Source organism: Neolamprologus brichardi, chromosome 9 (assembly GCF_056152115.1).
Source record: "Neolamprologus brichardi isolate AB-2024 chromosome 9, ASM5615211v1, whole genome shotgun sequence".
In the NCBI taxonomy this organism is placed as follows: Eukaryota; Metazoa; Chordata; class Actinopteri; order Cichliformes; family Cichlidae; genus Neolamprologus; species Neolamprologus brichardi.
The window spans coordinates 38,711,146-38,717,145 of record NC_142112.1 but is presented as its reverse complement, the minus strand read 5'-3'; positions in this window follow the sequence as shown (position 1 = coordinate 38,717,145).

The following is a 6,000-nucleotide window of genomic DNA, read 5'->3' as shown; positions in this document are numbered from 1 at the left end:
GTGCGGAGGACCCCGGGGTGACATGAGAAACGGGCAGTGTGAGCCCACTGGAGCACCTGGGAGCGGACAGCCGAAGGGACGAAGAGGCTGCCAGTCGGACCGGTCCCAGGATCCGGTTCAGTCTCTTGTGCCCCCTGAATGAGGGATTCAATCTCCCAGGAAACGGCTCCAATAACACAGGCCGCCGGCAGAACGGGTTCAGGGTCCGACTCCTCCTCCGTGGTGGAAAATTGCCGGGACAAAAAGAACAACGCCCACCTGGCTTGCCGAGAATTGAGACGTCTGGCCGATCGGATGTACTCCAGGTTCTTATGATCTGTCCAAACAATGAACGGGTGAGCAGCTCCCTTCAGCCAATGTCTCCATTCCTCCAGGGCGAGTTTTATGGCCAAGAGTTCCCGATCCCCGACGTTGTAATTGCTTTCTGCGGGCGAGAGACGGCGAGAGAAGAAAGCACACGGTGAAGCCTACCATCCTCCTGTTGCGAGAGAACCGCCCCCACCCCGGCGTCGGAAGCGTCGACTTCCACCATGAACTGCTGTGTGAGGTCCGGTTGCCGGAGGATGGGTGCAGAGGAAAACCTCTCCTTGAGCTGGGCGAAGGCTCGCTGAGCGGCAGGATCCCACTGAAAAGGACCTTTTGGAGAGGTGAGCCTAGTGAGAGGGAGAGCGATCTTACTAAAATCGCGAATGAATCTCCTGTAGAAATTGGCGAATCCCAGAAAACGCTGCAGTTGGCGGCGATTGGGGGGGACTGGCCATTCCACCACTGCACGCACCTTTCCAGGGTCGGTTCGTAGATTCCCCCTCTCGATGACATAGCCCAGGAAAGCTACTGCAGACGCGTGGAACTCACACTTCTCCCCCTTCACAAAAAGCCGGTTCTCCAGGAGGCGTTGCAGGATCTGTCTCACATGCACCTGATGCTCCGCGAGTGTCTTAGAGAAAACAAGAATATCATCCAAGTACACAAAGACACAGCGATTAACAAAGTCACGAAGCACCTCGTTTACCATGGTTTGAAAAACCGCGGGAGCATTGGTGAGGCCGAAAGGCATAACAAGGTACTCAAAGTGCCCCCGGTGAGTATTGAAAGCTGTCTTCCACTTATCCCCCTCCCTGACGCGAACCAGGTGGTAGGCGTTGTGCAGGTCCAGCTTTGTAAAAACAGTCATGCCCTGGATCAGCTCAAAAGCAGAGGAAAGCAGAGGCAAAGGATATTTGTTCTTGACAGTGATTAAATTAAGGCCCCGATAATCGATACACGTGTGCAACGAACCATCCTTTTTGTCCACGAAGAAGAATCCAGCTGCAACCGGGGAGGAGGAGGGACGAATCAAGCCCGCAGCAAGCGACTCAGAGATGTAACGTTCCATAGCGTCTCGCTCCGGCTGGGAGAGGCTGTACAGGCGGCTAGACGTCAACGGAGCTCCCAGAAGGAGATTGATAGCGCAGTCATAGGGGCGGTGTGGGGGAAGGAACCGCGCCCGATTCTTGCAGAAAACGTCTTGCAAGTCATGATAGACCCGCGGGACCGCCGAGAGATCCGGGGGGTCGGACGGCGAGTGAAGCTGAAGCATCAGACAGCAAATACAAACCCATCAGATCTGAAACCTGTGAGCTGCTGTGTCACCTGTATAATGTGTCACCTGTATAGTGTGTCACCTGTAAAGTGTGTCACCTGTACAATGTGTCACCTGTATAATGTGTCACCTGTAAAGATGAAGGTAAAGGCCGGGGGGTAGATCTGAGCCCAGCATTGACCCGGTCCATCATCTCCTCAGTGAATTTCAGGTGTGGGGAGGAGGGTGATGACCTGTCAGGGGTTTGGGGACCGGGGAAGGTCGTGGTCCCTGGTTCTGGTCGTTGGTGTTGTTGAGAGAGTTGGAGGCAAATAGGGACCCCTCTTCTTGCCTCTGATGTCTCTCCTTTCTGAAGCTGTTCCCGGTGTTCTGGGATTCCATCCTACCTGACAAACCATCCTACCCGATGTTTCTGCGCAAGCGCACAACACAAAATTAAGTGCCAAACCATCCTACCTTTGTGAATGTGACCTACAAGCATACTTTATCAGCTAAATTTAAGTGGCAAATCATCCTACCTTTGTTAATCTGAGCTAGAAACACACTATAACAGCTAAAATTCAATGGCAAACCATCCTACCTTTGTGAATATGAGCTAGAAGCATAATTTTACAGCTAGAATTCAGTGGCAAATCATCTTACCTTTGTTAATAAGAGCTAGAAACATACTCTGATGGGTAAAATTAAGTGCCAAACCATCCTACCTTTGTGAATGTGACCTTCAAGCATACTTTAACAGGTAAAATGAAGTGACAAACCGTCCTGGCTTTATGAATATGAGCTACACGCATACTGTGATGGGCAAAGTTAAGTGGCAAACCGTCATACCTACTTAAATTTGTGCTGGAATTACTCTGTGACAGTAGAAATGTGCATAAACTACTTACGGTAGGACGTTTTGCCAAAGTAGGATGGTTTGTCAGAACACCGGGTGGGGGCAGATGAAGCTCCTCCTCAAGATTTCTGCTGGGCTTTGTTCTTCCAGTACTGTTTGTTCCTCTTTAACTCCTTGTATTTCTCAGCCTTGGCACCAAGCACAGATAGATAACGTATGAAATAAAAAAGGTTGGAGGGGAACAGTTTCACCCCTGACTTAAATCCATTTGCTTTAAACAGATGCCTGCGTTCCCAAAAAATATAAAAATTGTTGATAAAATGCACCAAGTGGTCAGCACATGCGATATAACCCATTTATTCAGTGCAAACAACCTGCTGAATCTCTCGTCTCCTCCTCTGACCGGCGGTACAGGTCCACTGATGAATACAGCTGCATTCAGAGAGTTTACAGTATATAATAATCCAGTAAAGTCCTGTTTCAGAACCTCCGACTGTTGTTTGGACACATTGTTTGACCCTGTATGCAGAACAATGTTTGTCACAGTTGGATATTCATCTGGAACTTGAAGAATTCTCTCCTTCAGGTTGTTGACCATATCCTTAAGCTGGGCATAAACTGTGCGATTTTTTCAGTCGCGTTATTCAGCTTCTGCTCAAACTGCACGATTGACTCGCAGGGATTATAAATTCGTAAGTCCCGATGCAGGGTCGCACAGCGGCTGCGGTGAAATCCTCACGACCAAGCGATTGATGATCGTGAGCTGGTCGTGAGGTGTTAATCGCTTCTTGTTACCCCATGTATACTACACGATGCGCGACGCACGATGAAGGCAAAAATCGGGCCGATCATCAAAACGATCGAACAACTCAACAAGCTCACAAATGGGCCAAAAATTGCACAGTGTAAGCCCAGCATTAGGAAAGCAGAGGAATTTAGTGTTCTTACCGCACATCCTTTGTACATCCTTTACGGCAGAGTCACCCACAATCAGAGTTTCAGGCCTAGCCTTTAGCTTTCCCTGTGGCCTTTTACTTTTCAACAGATTTTCTGTCCCTACTTCGCTACTTTTAGATCGATGGTTTCCGATAGAGATCCAGGGTCCTTTGATAGTGGAGCAAATCTGTTCTGCAGTTTCACATTCAGTTGTTTTGGAGGTTTGTTGTTAACCTTCCTATTCACGGTTGTCCAGTCCTGTTTCCTCCCGTATACAGGGGTAGAAGAGCTTCTCTGTCGCATAGGAAGTGAAGGCCAGTCGGTTTCAGAGATTTCAGCTCGCTGTGCCCTGCCTGTGATACGTCCTCCCCCTTCCAGGAGACATGATTTATGTCTTGGTTTTGCACCAAGACAGTCCAAGGGGGGATTATCGCTTGAGGATTTATTATAATGCACAGGCTACTTTCTTGGTCATGTTATCTGTGCTCCTTGGCTGTGTACTAGCTTGCTCATCGCCATTGTTTTGAATCAAAGGCAAGGTTGTTTCATTTCCACACAGTCCATTTACCTCCACGTTTACTTCTAAGCAATGAATTTTTGTCTCCAGTACTGCAATCTTCTGCAGGAGGCTGTGGTAGTCATCTGTGGAGAGGGAAAGCATCTTGTTGCTAGTTAGCCTGGTGGTTAGCACCTTTCCAGGCTATTGAGGCCGCTTGGTGCCAAGACGCTATAAATTAGGCTTCAGCTGTGTGTAGGCCACAGACACACGAAGATAGTTCAACACGAAGTTGAAGATAAGGTAACTATAAAAATGTTGCTGTTTCTGTTAAGAACACTTTAGTCCTAATGATCTATAAGTGTCCAGAAGCTATCGCAGGTAAGCTCATATGGAAAAAAGGGAAAAAATCAGCATAAAAATCAATAAAAGAAGCAAAGCATGTAAAGAGCAAGGAGAGGAAGTGCCCACACTGACAAAAGGGGGGGGGGGACATTACCATACCATACCATACCACCTTTATTTATAAAGCACTTTAACATAAAACCAGAGTTCACAAAATGCTGTACATGCTAATAGCATAAGTAAAGAAAATTAAAATGAGATAAGATAAGATAAAATAAATAACTAAAAAACTAAAATAAATTAAAACATGTTAAAACAAATTGAGTCAACCCCTCTAATCAATGCCAAAGGCTTCAGCGAATAAATATGTTTTAAGAAGACTTTTAAATTCAGAAAGAGAAGAGGCCTGCCTAACATGCAAGGGTAGATCATTCCACAACTTTGGAGCAACTACAGCAAAAGCACGATCACCTTTAAATTTATACTTAGTTTTCGGTACCTTAAGGAGCTGCTGATTGGCGGACCTAAGGGAACGGGCAGGTGTATATGGTTGTAGTAGCTCCGAGAGGTAAGGGGGGGCCAGGCCATTAAGAGATTTAAAAGCAAATAAGAGAATTTTAAAAACAATCCTAAAATGTACAGGTAGCCAGTGGAGTGAAATTAAAATTGGGGTAATGTGCTCAGACTTTTTTGTTCCAGTTAAAAGACGTGCTGCAGCATTTTGCACAACCTGCAGGCGCCTAATGGACGCATCACTAACCCCAAAATAAAGTGCGTTACAATAATCCAGCCTAGAAGTAACAAAGGCATGGATTACTGTCTCAAAATGCTGTTTCGATAAGATAGGCTTTATTTTGGCTAATTCCCTCAAATGAAAAAAGCTAGATCTTACAACAGCTCTGACCTGGCTTTCAAGTTTAAGATTTGCCTCTATTTTAACTCCCAGATTAGTGATGACTGGTTTAACATACTGTGCCAGCGAACCAAGATCTATAATAGTGGCCTCAGAAGCGCCACCAAAAACCATCACTTCTGTTTTCTGTTCATTAAAATGTAAAAAGTTCAAAGCCATCCAGGCCCTTATTTCATCAAGGCATCTGAGCAGCGGGTCTACTGAGAAGCCATTTATCTTTTTAAATGGGAAATAAATCTGGGAGTCATCGGCATAGCAGTGGAAAGAAATCCCATGTTTCCTGAAAATAGACCCAAGGGGTAGGAGATATAGAGAGAAAAGAAGCGGGCCTAAAACTGAACCCTGTGGGACCCCACATTGAAGAGAAGCAGCAGAGGATACAAACTCCCCGAGTTTCACAGAGAAAGTTCGCTCTGCCAAATAGGATCTGAACCACTGCAGTGCGGTACTCCTAATACCCACCAACTGCTCTAAACGGGAAATTAAAATATTATGATCCACTGTATCAAAAGCAGCAGTTAAATCTAACAGCACGATAATAACACAGTCACCTGACTGGGGGACATTACTATTAATGGGACGTGTGGGACAAAATGTAGATGCATCTGTTCATTCGTATGCAGATGATACAATTATTTATTGTTGTGATCATACCATCAACATGTTTTTCAAACAATTACAGCAAGCTTTTCATAGTATTCAGTCTCAGCTTGGTCAATTCAGACTGGTTGCAGAAAAACGTCATGTGGTAGATCGTGGCTCAAGAGTTGGCAGTTCGTCTTAATCGGAAGGTTGCTGGTTCAAGCCCCGGCTCGGACAGTCTCTGTCGTTGTGTCCTTGGGCAAGACACTTCACCTAACGCCTACTGGTGATGGCCAGAGGGGCCGATGGCG